The following is a 15,339-nucleotide window of genomic DNA, read 5'->3' as shown; positions in this document are numbered from 1 at the left end:
CTGCTCCAGGTGATCAGTTTCAGTTCACAGTTGGTCATGGTGGAGGGACTGGGAGTCAAAGGGAGCACATAGACAAGTCTAGTACCTGCTAACGCTAACCGATGGAGTAAATAAAGGGGAGAGTGATCCAACATGGGAAGTGAGATACTCAGCAGACTCATAGAATGGCAGATGTCCTAAATAGCACTCTGGCCTCAGAATCAGCCCTAAAGGCATTCGGAGCTGGCTGAAAAGCTCATGAGAGTATTTCAGGCATGGAAAGCCAAGACACTCTGGCAAAAGATCTCTGCGAGTGAGATCCCAGTGGAAAGAACAGGTCATCAAAGAAGGAGGTACCTTTCTCTGAAGGGAGGCGAGAACCTCCACTTTGACTATGACCTTGTCTAAACAAGATAAGAGTCGGAGAACTCAGAGGGCTTCCATAGCCTTGGAAACTCATGACTGGAGCATAGGGAGATTACTGATGCCATAGACAGGAGTGTCAATTGGTAAAGTCAACAACAGGAGTCACTGTGCACTTACTCCTCATGTAGGATCTCTATCCTTAATGTGCTGTGCATTGAGATTTAATGCTATAACGAGTACTCAAACAATATATTTCACTTTGTGTTTCTATGGGGGTGCAAACTGTTGAAATCCTTACTTAATGCATACTAAACTGATCCTCTGTAAAAAAAAAAAAAAAAAAAGAAAAAAAGAAATTATCAATTCCCAACTTGACTCTCACTGGGATTAAACATGACAATAGGTCTGCTCTGATTTCATCATCATTTAAAAAAAATCATCTATTATTTTTCACTTTATGTTTCTGTGTGGGAGCAAACTGTTGAAATCCATACTTGATGTATACTAAGCTGATCTTCTGTATATTAAGATAATCAAAAATGAATCTTGATGTGAATGGAAGGGGAGAGGGAGTGGGAAAGGGGAGGGTTGTGGGTGGGAGGGACGGTATGGGGGGGAAGCCATTGTAATCCATAAGTCGTACTTTGGAAATTTATATGCATTAAATAAAAGTTTAAAAAAAAAAGAAATTGCTAAATAAATTTTACTACACACTAAAAAAAAAAAAAAAGAAAGTTTACAGCATTCAGTGCTTACATTAAAAAAGAGGATTCAAGATTAAAGATCTAATGCTGCATCTCAAAAAGTTAGAAAAATAAGAACAAATAAATAAAATTGAATAAAAAATAAAACAAAAAGTTGGGTTTTTGAGAAAATAAAATAGATAAAACTTTAGCTAGAAAAACAAATTAAAAAGAGAAAAAAATCCCAAATAAACTTAGAGATGAGAAAGGAGACATTACAACCCACACCACTGAAAAACAAAGGATGATAAGAAACTACTATGAAAAACTCTATGCTAACAAACTGGAAAACCTCAAAGAAATGGATAAATTCCTGGACACATATAACCTTCCAAGATTAAATCATGAAGGTTGAGACAGCCTAAACACACCGATGACAAGCAATGAGAATGAAACAGTAATCAAAACTTGGAACAAGGAAAAGTCTAGGACGTGATGGCTTTACTATTAATTTCTACAAAACATTCAACCAGGAAGTAACTCCAATACTTTTCAAAGTATTTCAAAATATTGAAAAAGATAGAACTTTGCCAGACCCTTTTTATGAGGCCATCATCACTCAGATACCAAAACTGAACAAAGGGCACAAAAAGTGAACTACAGACCTATATCCTTAATGAACATAGATGCAAAGATTCTCAACAAAGTACTAGCAAATCAAATCCAAAATCCCACCAAAAACATCGTACATCATGATCAAGTGAGATTTATCCTAGGAATGCAAGTGTAGTTCACAAGATTTAACACCTCTTTATGATAAAAATACCCTCATAAATTAGGTATAGAAGGGACATACCTCAAAATTATGGGAAAACCAAAAGCCCATATCGTACTGAATGAGGGAAAGCTGAAAGCGTGTTCTCCTCAGATGTGGAGTAAGGGAAGGATATCTGATTTTACCACTTGTATTCAATATAGTACTGGAAATCTCAGCAAGAGCAATGAGGGACAAGAAAGAAATACAAGGCATCAAAGTTGGAAAAGAGGAATCAAATTATCCATTTTTACAAATGACATGATGTTGTACATGGAAAAAATTTAAACATTCCACCAAAAAGTTGTTAGAATTATTAAATCAATTCAGTAAAATTAGAGATTAGAAAATAAACATACAAAAAAAACAGTAGTTTTTTATATGCTAATGTTGTACTCACTCAAGAAATCACATTCATAATAGCCACAAAAATCAAATATTTAGGAATAAATTTAACCAAAGAAGTGAAAGACTTCTACAATGAAAATTATCAAATACTGATGAAAGAAATCATTTAGGACACACAAAAAATTGAAAGATGTTCCTTACTCATGGATTAGAAAAATAATTTTCACTAAAATGTTTATATTATCTAAAGTAATCCATAGATTCAATACAATCCCTATTGAATTAGCAAGGACATTCTTTTTTTTTTTTTTTTTTTTTTTGGACAGGCAGAGTGGACAGTGAGAGACAGAGACAGAGAGAAAGGTCTTCCTTTGCCGTTGGTTCACCCTCCAATGGCCGCCGCGGCCGGCGCGCTGCGGCCGGCGCACCGCGCTGATCCGATGGCAGGAGCCAGGAGCCAGGTGCTTTTCCTGGTCTCCCATGGGGTGCAGGGCCCAAGCACCTGGGCCATCCTCCACTGCACTCCCTGGCCACAGCAGAGGGCTGGCCTGGAAGAGGGGCAACCGGGACAGAATCCGGCGCCCCGACCGGGACTAGAACCCGGTGTGCCGGCGCCGCTAGGTGGAGGATTAGCCTAGTGAGCCGCGGCGCCGGCCAGCAAGGACATTCTTTATAGAGTTAGAGAAAATAATCCTAAAATGCATGTGAAATCTCAAAAGACCTCAAAAAGCCAAGACGATCCTGAGCTAGAAAAATCAAGCTGGAGGCATCACAATACCTGACGTCAAAGCATACTACAAAGCTATAGTAATTTAAACAGCATGGTACTGGAATAAAAATCAACACATAGATCATTGGAGCAGAAAAGAGAGCCCAAAAATTAATCTATGTACCTAAAGCCAAATGATTTTTGGCTTTGCCTGCTATACCACAGTGGCAGCCCCTAAAGCCAAATGATTTTTAACAAAAATGTTCAGACCATACAGTGGAGTAAGGATAATCTCTTAAAAATGGTGCTGGCAAAACTGGATGTGTATATGCAGAATAATGATATTAGATCCATACCTCTCACCATACATAAAAATCAACTCAAGATGAATCAAAGACCTTCATTTAAAATCTGACACTATGTGGTAGCTGGAAGAAAACGTAGGGGAAACACTCCTAGATATTGGTGTAGGGGATGATTTCTTGAACAAGACCCCAAATCACAGGCAGCAAAAACAAAACTAAACAAAATTATCAAACTCAAAAGTTTTTGCACAACTATAGAGATGATTAATAGAATTAAGAGCCATTCCACAGAATCATAAAATATATTTGCAAGCTATTTATCTGACAAAGGATTAGCATCCCTAATATATCAGTAACTTAAACTCAACAACAAAAAAGCAACCAATCCAGTTAAAAATGGGCAAAGGACTTCAATACGTGGTTTTGAAAAGAAGAAACACAAATGACCAACAAGTATACCAAAAAAATGTATCATCACTAGCCATCAGGGAAACATCACTAGCCATCAGGGAAATATAAAACAAAACCACAAGGAGCTATCATCTCATTTTTTCAGAATGGCTAAAATCCAAAAGACAGAGTAACAAATGGTGGCAAGGATTTGGAGAAAGGGTGATATTTATATACTGCTGGTAGGAATGTAAATAAACTCAGTTACTGTGGAAAACTATGGAGATTTCTTCAAAAACTAGAAATAGACTTGCCATATGATCCAGCAACCTGACTACTGGTTATACACCCGAAAGACGTGCACACCTGTCAGAGATAGCTGCAGCTCCACGTTTATAGCAGCACTGTTCACAGCAGCCAAAATGTGGAATCAGTCAAGGTGCCCAACATTATGAAAAGATAAAGAAAATGTGGCATACACAATGGGATATTATTCAGCTACTAAAAGAATGAGATTCTATTATCTGCATCAAAACGGATACAACTGGAAAACATCATATTGAGTGAAATAAGCCTTCCACAGAAAGACTCCCTTATACGTAGGAGTTAAAAGGAAAAAAGAAAAGAAAAAACAAAAACAAAAAAAAGAAAACCTTGGATATATCAGTATTGCTGTGAATATGATTTTGTAAAACTATTTCATTATACCATTGTCAAATTGATTTTTTTAACAATTCATTCATCCATTGAAAGGCAGAATTAGAAAAAGAGAAAGCAAGATCTTCCACCCACTGTTTGCTCTCCAACTGGCCACAGCAGGCGGAGCTGGGCACATCTGAACCAAGGTGCTAGGAGCTTCTTCAAGGTCTCCCGTGTGGGTGCAAGGGCCCAAGCACTTGGGCCATCTTCTACTGCTGCTTTCCCAGACACATTAACAAAGAGCTGGACTGGAAGTGGAGCAGCAGGGACTTGAACAAGAGCCCATATAGGATGCTGGCACTGCAGGTGGTGGCTTTACCCACTGTGCCACAGTGCCACAAATGGATCTGTGATCACTTTAAAATCTACTATACACAGGTGAAATGGTCATTTTTCCATTCAATTACAGTTTGTGGCCATTGCCTCTAATCCCACTAAACTACGATCTTAAACTTTTTACTTGGTGAAGCTTAAAGATGGTATCTCAAAAACCAGAAGAAAGAAAGAAAGGTAGAGGAATGGAAGGTTGGAAGAAAACAGGGGGAAGGAGGGAGGGATGGAATAACGTTATATTCTTAGAAATGTATATCTGCAAATTATGTTGAATCTGTTAAAAAATAAAAACTTAAAAATTACTAAATTACAAAAAAAAAAAAAAACAAAAAGGAAATGCCGTATGTGTCAGTATTGCTGCAAATATGGTTTTGTAAAACTTTTATACCTTTGTCAAAGCACAGGTTAAGAATGTGACACAACCACAGTTTTAATGATCTATGACTACTTTAAAATCTACTGTATAAAGGTGAAGTGGTCATTTTTCCATTTGATTATTGTTTATAGCCTTTGCCGATATTCCTACTACACTAGGGTCTTTTTATTTTCTCCTGTTGAACCCTTTATCTGGTGGAGCATTTACCCTTGACTGTAATGCAAATTAACAATATATTATCTCAAAAGAATGAAGAGAGACCGGAGAGAGAGAAGCAGGGAGGGAGGGAGACAGGGAGGAAGGGAATGTCATATTTTTAGAATTTTATCTGTGAATTATACTGAATCTGTAAACTAAAAAATTAAAACAATTAATTAACTAAAGGGCATTGGATCTCAGTTCTCATGATTCTTGGGTCTTTTTTCCTATTCTTTATTCTTCTATGAGATTCCCAATTTCCAGGACAGTCACAAAGAAACTAGCCGAGCCTTAATCCTCAAAGTCCATGCACCATTTTCCCAGCCTTTCCACCGGCTTCTTCGCCCATCTCCTGACTTCATCAGAATCAAAGGGACATCATGCACCTGAATTAGAAAGTTCAAGCACCTTAATCCTACCGTACAGAACAGAATTCAAGTTTATTTTTCACATGTCAAGAGGAGGAGGGCATTTGGGACAGCAACTGAGATGCCACTTAGGATACTTACAACCCATATCTGGGTACCTGCTGTGAGCCCCAGCTCCCCCGGTTCCATTTCAGCTTCCTGCTAATGTACACCCTAGAAAGCAGGTGATGGCTCAAGTACTTGGGCCCCTACCACTCTAAGGCATCAGGAGGGTTCCTGGATGCTGGCTTCAGCCTGTCCCACCTCTTGCTCTTTCAGGCATTTGGGAAGTGAACTAGCAGATGGAAGCACTTGCTCTCTATTTCTCTCTCTCTCCCTCCACCCCCACCCTACACCAAGTGTGTGTATGTAGGTGCACGCCTTTCAAATAAAATGAAAGTATTTTTTTAAATGCCAAGAAACCCTTGTGGACTCAGTGTAAGGTGCACTGCCCCTGTGCTGGCGTGCAGCTGGAGAGGGAGCAGCACAGCCAGAACAGCCTTCATCTGCAGCTTTGCCTTTTCTTTCTGTGCGACTCTAGACACCTTCTGTAACTTACAAACTCTAGTTTCCTCATTTAAAAGTGGATATATTAGTACTATCTCACAAGCTTGCTTTGATAAAGATGAAGTGGTTTGTCTACATAGCAGAAATGGTGCCCAAAATACATAGCAGAAATAGTTGTGTACATAACAGCACAGAGTATATGAGATATCTGGCAGAAATACAAACTGTAGAATACAGTAAGTGCTAGTTCCAGTCTATTTTAATACATACTTTTATTTTTAAATGATATAAAATTGCACGTATTTATGGGATAGAGTATGAAACTGCCTTACTTGTAAATAATGCATAATGATCAGATCTGAGTGACTGGCATGTTCATCAGCCAGCTCCATTCTTCCTACGGAAACAAGACATGCCCACCCCAGAGAGGACAAAGCAGAGCAGAGCAATCACTGATAAGTGCCCAGTGACAAACGATGTAGGCAGCAAACACTGTTACTCTAAGTACGAGCACTGATACAGGAAGTGAGTCCTGCGGTTGATAAGAACCAAGTGATAAACAGTATGCTCACTAACAGCTTTTCAGAGGAAGAAGAAACAAACTCAATGTGGACTGCACAGGACTGCAAAAGTAGGTGTCCGGAAGACAGCACAGCTTGAAGAACGGGCTCTTCTCTGTGCACAGTTTTGCAAATTTTAGCTCAGGTATGGGTTTGTATATCCAGCACCTTAATAGGGATGCTAAATAATTCCATCACTCCAAAACACCCCCATCCTATCCTGTTCCTCCCAGCCCCCCCTCAACCCTGACCAGCACTGATGTGTTCTCTACTACTACTTTTCCTCTTCAAGGATGCCCCATAAATGAAGTCATAGACCTGTAGCATTCCCCTACTGGCTCCCCTGACTCCACAAACACCTTTGATTACTCCGTATTCTTACAGGTTCCAACACATCATTCAGCTTCAACATTGAGAAATATTGCATTCTATGGATATACCACAATTTACTGTTTACCCCTTGAAGCCCACTGGGTCACTTTCACGTCTGGGTGATTGTGATAGCATCACTATAAACATTTTTGCAAACGTCTATTTTTCTCTCCATAGGATAAATACATAGGGATTGCATGGTCATATGATAAGTTACTGTTCAACTTTATAAGAAACCATCAAGCTGTTTTGCAGAGCACCGTGTCACTTCACATCCCCCCCAGCAATGTAAAGGAATCCAGTTGTTAAATAAGTCAGCAATTAGCATTGTCATATTTTTTAGCCGTTCTAACAGGTGTGCAGTGCTATTGTATCATGATTTATTTGCTTTCCCTTATTAGTTAATGATAACTGAACATCTTATTTGCTTATTTGTTCTGTGTATATCTTCTTTGGAGTATATTTTATCTTCTCAAATTTTTCTGACATTTGGTGTTTTAGTTCCCAATTATAAAACTAATGTGGAATTTAAGAAGTATTAAATAATTTTCCATACAAAGAAATATCCTGTCATTTCCCATGCCATCTCTTTTCCAAGCAACAAAACCTCAGTGAATAATTTTGTGTGTATCTTCTCAGCATTTATAATGTATATTTGCAAATATACATAGGGATATGAATATATAATAGGTTTTTATAAAAACAAAATTGGAATCATAGGGCAAACACAGTTCCGATGTGTGAAAGTAGTGCATTCATCACTGTATCAGACTTCTTAGGCTATAGGATCAGGAATAAGTTTTCAAGATAAATAAAAAAAGAACATGTGAAGAACTGGTTGTCGAATGATAACTTACTTTCAATTCAGGTAATTCCATTTTATCCCTAGCAATATAATAGTTGGTCTGTGTATGATGAACAGTGGATCATACTATAGTAATAAAGAAATGCTGAAATTTCAGTAACTCAACATAATGAAGGTTTCCTTTTCATTCGTGTCACAGACACATGCTGGGCTGGTGGCTCTCCTAAGAGTCTCTTTTTTCAAAACAAGCATTCTGGCTGAGAGTTTGTCTTTTCCAGGCATCTGAAAGAGCAAGGCAAAGCACCTAACTGCTTTTTCACAGAAGTGATGCATCACTGCTGCCTTCCTCCTCTTGGTAAGAATAAATCACATGACCACCACCCCCTCATTAAGACCCAGAAGAGCACGTAAGATCTGGGAGACCGTGCTCTACCTGTCTGCCCAGCAGGCAACAGAAGTAATATCTGACTTATTCTACTGGAGACAGAGGCATTCCAGACAGAGGAAATTCAGCATAGCAAAGATATGGCATACAGCTGTGCAAGCAATTATTAAAGTCTTAGATCTACTTAAAATATGTTCAGATGAAGAAGATAAATTCAAACTGAGGGACACATAGTTGGCAGTGCAGCTAAGACATAGCTTTGGGATATCCCAATCCCATAGAAGAGGCAGAAGGAGATCCTTCAGGTACTTGGGTCCCTGCCACCCATGTGGGAAACCCAGATTGAATTCCCAGAGCTCCTGGCTTTGGCCTGGCCCAGGCCCAGCTCCAGCTGTTTTGAGAATTTGGTGGGTGAACCTACAGATAAGATCTCTAACTCTGTGTGTGTGTGTGTGTGTGTGTGTGTGCACATGTGTATTGGTCTCTTTGCCTTTCAAATAAAATTACAATAAACAAATTTGAAAAAATTATTAAATTCTAAGTGCAAAATATTTTCTAAAAGTGGAATTCTCTTAGGTCAAAAAGATCACAGTATGTTCAACTGTTGCTGAATGGTATCTTTGCAAAGTCTCTTATTCACAGTTCCCTTACATATAATGGACTTCTTTGTCCACAAAGCATATCTCACCATCAGCATCATCTTCCAACTGCATACACATATATGCAATCACATGACCTTGTCTAACCAACACCAAGAACTTACCCTCTGCTGACATTCTGTTTCTTTCAGCCATAATAGTGGTAAAAAGACTACTCAGTTATTAGCATTGTTTGATTTAAATAATCTTAATATCATTTAGATAATTTAATTATATAAGGTTTATTTGGAAATTTAAAACAATAAATTGAATTCATCTAGTTTCAACCCAATGCAACTGTATTTGAGTAAACAATAAAATCACCTATGGAAACCTGTTGCTAGTCTCCAGACTCGATGTGTTCTAAATTATTATCTGGATAACTCATTCTTTGTATCAACTAAAACTGAAGTCGAACTTCTTTGGTCTAGTGATTAATATGCCACATCCCATGAGGCTGCTGTGCTGTAGCGGGTAAAGCTGCCGCCTAAAATGTCAGCATCCCATATGGGCGCCAGTTAGAGTCTGGGCTGCTCCAGTTCTGATCCAGCTCTCTGCTATGACCTGGGAAAATAGTAGAAGATGGCCCAAATGCTTGGGCCCCTTTACCTGCATGGGAGACCTAGAAGAAGGTCTTGGCTCCTGGCCTCAGATTGGCACAGTTCTGGCCATTGCAGCCATCTGGGGGAGTGAACGAGCAGACGGAAGGCCTCTCTCTCCCTCTGCCTCTCTGAGACTCTGCCTTTCAGATAGTATAAATCTTTTTTTTAAAAAAAGTAAATAAATCTTAAAAAAAAAATAGTGGCTGTTTGCAAATCAAGCTCTGTTAATAAAAAAAAAAAAAAAAAAGATGCCATACAGCATATCAGGGAGCCTGGAGTTGACTCCTGGGTCTGGCTCTTGACTACAATGTTGTGCTAATGCAGACCCAGACACGGAGAAGTGATGGTGCTAAGTAGTTAGGTTCCTGTACAAAAGACTTGGATATTCTCCTGGCTCCTGCTGGCCCAATTCCAGCCATTGCAGGAGTCTAGAGGCAGAACCAGCACACGGGAGTGCTCTCGCACGTGCGCTCTCTCTCTCTCCATTTTCAATAAAGTTTTAAAAACTAACCTTGAAATCGTCCTTTCTTGAAACTTTGTTCCACTGTAAACATTCTCTTCAACTATAAATAACCACAACTTTGCCTGTGTTGCTGCAAATTGTGGGTTCTGAAAAATGTTCAAGATGGTTAATTCAAGATGCCAATCAATCCTACCATCAAAACTAGGATTACTCTCTTCAAAAAAAGTAAGCCCAAACAGTAAATGACACTCTGTTGACTAAGACAAGCCCTAAAATCAGTTTCAAATTATTATTGAGAACAACCTTCAAGAGAAGAAATGCCCAAGTGTCAGATCACAGCCCGAAATGGGGCCATTCCACTGCTACTTCTAGACAGCCTGTTGGTTTTGGTGGCCTAATGTTCGGTGATGATAGTGGCAGTGGTATTTGGGATGGGGAGGGTCAATCCTCAGTAATGAACTATTTCCTCTTTAAGATAGACCATGTCCTGTATCTAGGGGGCTGGGAGAGAAGGGTTTAAACCCCAAAGTGATGTCAATAAACCTAAAGTAGAGCTGACATGGCTGGAAGGTGACCAGTAGAGCAGGTACCAGCACCAGTGGACCTGGCAGACGGAAAGGACAGCTGTCACTCAGTGAGTGTCACCACACACCTGCCATTTGTTGAACATTTAACGTGAACTGGCTTATTGAAACCTGAGAACAAGTCTACAGACTTGGAAGTTATTAGTCCATTGTACGTATGGGGAACCTTGCACAAAGAAAAACAAACTGAGTTAACAGAACAGCTGGGCATAGATGAGTTTCAAAATCCTCCTAGCACCACACTTCTCCATTATGATGAGCACTCCTATTGGCTGGCTGTGCTGCGATCTGTAACTCACGATGTACAGATTGCAGGGGAGAAGTGTAGGTTCTTTTCCCGAAGAATGTTCTACAGAGAACAAAGATTAGAAAAAGTATCCCAGAGTCCGGAGAATCGACCGGCAGGTAATGCACACTGTCTGGAACGTACCTTATGTTGCAGTGTGCGAGTTTAATGAGTTAGGTCCTGTGAAAAACGCAGCTTATTTGCTGGAGTACATGAAAAGATAAAAAAAAAAAATACTAACTACTATTGTCACCAAATTACCGCAAGTACTTCTCACTAGCGATTTAACCTGCCTACAACTAGGGACTTGACAAATTTCTTCTTTTCCACCTCTGTCTCAATGCCATCTCCTATTTCCTCATTCCAGATTTCTGAAAGAAGGATCTTACTTGGCCCAAGTCATCCTCTTGTCAATGATGGTCAGTTACAGCACATGGCAGCCTGTGGAGGGGGCAACAACAGGGATCATGACCCAGCCCTGGGCTGTCAGTTGCCTCCTTCATTCCAGAGCTGATCGTGAACATCACAAGGACAGTGGTTGGGATAGATTTTGTATTTATTTTAAATATTGTCTGCTTTTTATATACTGAGCCATTTTGTTATTACACATACCTGAGAATGTTTTATGCTCCTTAGCTATTGTAAAATGGTATCCTTTAAAATTCAAATGTAATTACATTTATTTACGGCCACTAAGGATCCTTACTCATTCAGTCTGTCTTCACTTTTAATGTTACAACAGTAACAGAGTTAATTTTGTGGAATACAAAGATGGTGATGAAGCTGGTGATGGTAATTAGGTTGTAGAATGTTACCGTACACAGGCACTATTCTAAGTGCTTTTATCATTTCATAAAATTATCACAGTAGTGTCATGAGATTATAAATTAGTTATTATCTCTCATTCTACAAATGTGGAACAAGACACTGAAAGGTTTAGTAATCTGACCGTGATTGCACAGCTAATGAAAATGCAGCTGGGATTTCAAACAAGGCAGTCTATATCTCGAACTGGTTCTCACAATTGCTGAACAAGACGCCAACCCTCCCTGCACCCCCAAGGCACTCAGCGACCCTATGACTACCACAGACGGCAAAGGTAGTGAATGTGGAAGGAAGAGGTAGAAGCAAAGTTTACAGGTTTTCTGATTTTCTCAAGTTACATGCTCGGGCTGCAATCTTATTGGGACTATTACCAATGGCTCCAGAAAGCATATATTCTGATTTTATGGAGTATTCCTTTACCAAAGATACCATACAGCAAAAAGAATCTGTTACTCAAAGCTACTCATGAAAAATAGTAAAACACTTTTAAAAACCACTTTCTAATTAATTCTTTTGCCTTTTGTATTTGACGAATGCCCAAGTCAGGTTTGGCACCACTCCAGAATATCTCCACTTATATATAAAACATTGTGAAATTAAGTGCTTTATTTACTTAATATCAGAAATGATTTATATCAGTTATGAATTCCAAAATAAAATAATCTGGAGCAGGAAATTGACAGATAGTTTAATTGAATTTACCTTTTAATACACTCCAAGTAGAACATTTAGCTATGGAATATATAAAATATACGAAACAATGAGGAAGTGACATGTCTACTAAAAAATCAGATACAGACTAGTCAAGTGTTTCCCTTTTTTTTTTGCTCTCAAACTAGTTTATTTGCTAGAGGAAAAAATGTCTAAGAGTTTTAAGGCTCTACTGAAAGCCTGTAAGACGAGTATCTGATCCGCTTATTCAAATAAGTTCCAGTTACTTACATGGAAAAAGACCTGTTATGTGAATTTCTTATGGTGCCTCCTGCAGAAGTTTTCTATCGCTCATGGATTCTATTACCAAACACATGCCGTATTTTTATCATTTTAAGACATGCCAGATAGGACTCAGGTTTAGAAGCTGTCATCCAAAATCCAAGTATGATAATGTAATGAAGATATAGGCCATAATAACTTTTGTAAATAAATTGGATTTTAGAGATTTTGATTGTAGCAAAGTATACTTAAAATAAAATTCACCACTTTAACCATATTAAATGTTCAGTGCAGCAGCAATGAGTATATTCACATACGTTTTGTTTACGTTGTTCTGAAATCATGACAATATCCAGGGCTGAAATCATGACAATATCCAGGGCTGTTTCATTCTCCCAGACTGAACGTTGGTCCCATTACACACCAGCCTACAACCACTATTACCCTCCCCAGCCTACAACCACTATTCGACCTTCTATGCATGTGACTACTGTAACTACCTCCTATAATAATGTGAGGACAGTATTATCTTCTTGTGACCGGCTTCTCACTTAACGTAACATCCTCCAGTTTCACCCATGTCATAGAAAGCTTCAGAATTGTATTCCTTAAAACTGAATACTAAAAAACAAAGCAAAACAAAAAGCTGTAGACTATTCCACTGCTTGTTTATACCATGTTTTGTTTATTTGCTCATCCATCAGTGAACATTTGGGTTGTTCCTACCCTTTAGCTATTGTGAATAAGACTGCTGTGAACACTGGTGTATATCTGTTAGACTACTTCGAGTGTATACAAAGAAGTTGAGTAACTGGATCATAGATTAACCCAGGTTTACTGTTTTTTGGATGAACCCCCATGCTATTTTCCACGGTAGAGGTTGCATTTGTGTTACCCTTCAATGTTTAGGGGCTCCAGTTCCTCTGCTCCAATTCCTCAAGCTACATTTGTTAATTTCCCCATCATTTGTTTGTTTCTAAGATTTATTAATTTGAAAGAGTTACAGAGAGACAGAGAGAGAGAGACACAGAGAGAGAGACAGAGGGAGGGAGGGAGGGAGAGAGAGAGAGAGAGAGAGAGAGAGAGAGAGAGAGAGAGAGACTTTTCCATGTATTAGTTCATTCCCCAAATGGCTGCAATGGCCAGGGCTAGGCCAGGCTGAAGCCATGAGCCAGGAGCTTCTTCCGGGGGCCTGAGTTCCAAAGCCAAGCATGCATACTTTTATTACAGATCCCAAAGCCACCGCCTACTTACCTAACACCGTGGTGTTTTCTGTGCTGTTCCACCCTTTCCACACAGCTCCCTATCAGCCATTCCTTTACTTGTCTCCTCCCTCATGTACCTGCTTGGATGTATTCCTCGAGCTTATCAAAGTACACTTTCGCTTCCAATATTAACAACTCGATTTAGATCAAGAGCAGTTGAGGAGAACCGGGCAGCGTCTGCATCGTAACTGCTCCTCCGGAACTGTCACTTCACCGGGTCACTCGCCTGCTTCGGGAACGGAAGTGAGAGCCTGCTTACAGGACCTCACTTAACCTCACTAAGTGCTGTGAACACCGGAATCGTCATCATGACATGGGAAGTCACAAAGCAGTTCACTTGTGTGTTCCCAACCTCACTGCCATGAGAAAGCACCACAAACTGCAAGCCCGGGTTGCATGAGGACATTCTGTTGTTCCCTTCTATCATTAACATACCAAGGCTACACCCCGACCACTGCCGATTTTTCTTCCAGTTTTATTCTCATCTGCAAAGCAATGCCATATCACGCAGCGTAATACTTGCATATTTTACACACTCAATCATTATTTTTGAATACTTATTTGGACTCTTGAGCCACAATTTTACTCTCTGGGTTCCATTTTAAAGCTGAATTCATTTTTTTTTATCCATTCTTAATGTGTTACTAGCCCTCTGTTCCTTTAATGCTGAGAAACATATGTTTATTAAGGTTCCATGGTTGCTCTGACCTAGAACAGAATGTGGGTCTGACATCTGCAACAAGGCCTCAGTCAACGCTTCCAATACAGAATTTAAATTACAGTGAACAGGTAAGCTAAGTACAGTATTTTTTTTTTTTTTTTCGACAGGCAGAGTGGACAGTGAGAGAGAGAGACAGAGAGAAAGGTCTTCCTTTGCCGTTGGTTCACCCTCCAATGGCCGCCGCGGCCGGCGCGCTGCGGCCGGCGCACCGCGCTGATCCGATGGCAGGAGCCAGGAGCCAGGTGCTTTTCCTGGTCTCCCATGGGGTGCAGGGCCCAAGCACCTGGGCCATCCTCCACTGCACTCCCTGGCCACAGCAGAGAGCTGGCCTGGAAGAGGGGCAACCGGGACAGAATCCGGCGCCCCGACCGGGACTAGAACCCGGTGTGCCGGCGCCGCTAGGCGGAGGATTAGCCTAGTGAGCCGCGGCGCCGGCCAGTATTTTTAATAAGTATATTTTGAACAAATTCTAGTGTAAATATTTTAATTCTACTTAGATTAAATCTAAAAACAAAAACATTAACTTGGTTTTCACTGTGTATTCACAGGTATATACTTATAGGTAATACAAATTTTTGAGAACTGTTTTTACCATCTAATTTTCTTGTATTCTTTTTAATATTAAAGTATCTTCATTTGCCATATTTTTAAGCTGTTAAAAATATAATCTCTGTACCTATTTACGGAGTACAGTGTGACATTTCAATACAGAAAATCAGTCCCAACAGTCCACTCTACTTGTATTCATTTTCCTTGGTGAAAAATAAGGAAATGGTAAAACTGCCA

General features: G+C 39.6%; 1 long non-coding RNA gene across 1 annotated transcript in view; it reads right to left on the bottom strand.

Annotated features, from left to right (window-relative positions):
• LOC138850137 (uncharacterized) overlaps positions 1-14,608 on the bottom strand; it is a 354,420-nt gene extending 339,812 nt beyond the window's left edge. Inside the window, exon 1 of the long non-coding RNA XR_011389711.1 lies at positions 13,822-14,608. This is a non-coding gene — a long non-coding RNA (uncharacterized lncRNA). The remainder of the gene's footprint in view (positions 1-13,821) is intronic.
• Between the last annotated feature and the right edge of the window lie 731 nt (positions 14,609-15,339).

The sequence above is a fragment of the Oryctolagus cuniculus genome, chromosome 6 (assembly GCF_964237555.1).
Source record: "Oryctolagus cuniculus chromosome 6, mOryCun1.1, whole genome shotgun sequence".
In the NCBI taxonomy this organism is placed as follows: Eukaryota; Metazoa; Chordata; class Mammalia; order Lagomorpha; family Leporidae; genus Oryctolagus; species Oryctolagus cuniculus.
This window is presented reverse-complemented; position numbering and strand designations above follow the sequence as displayed.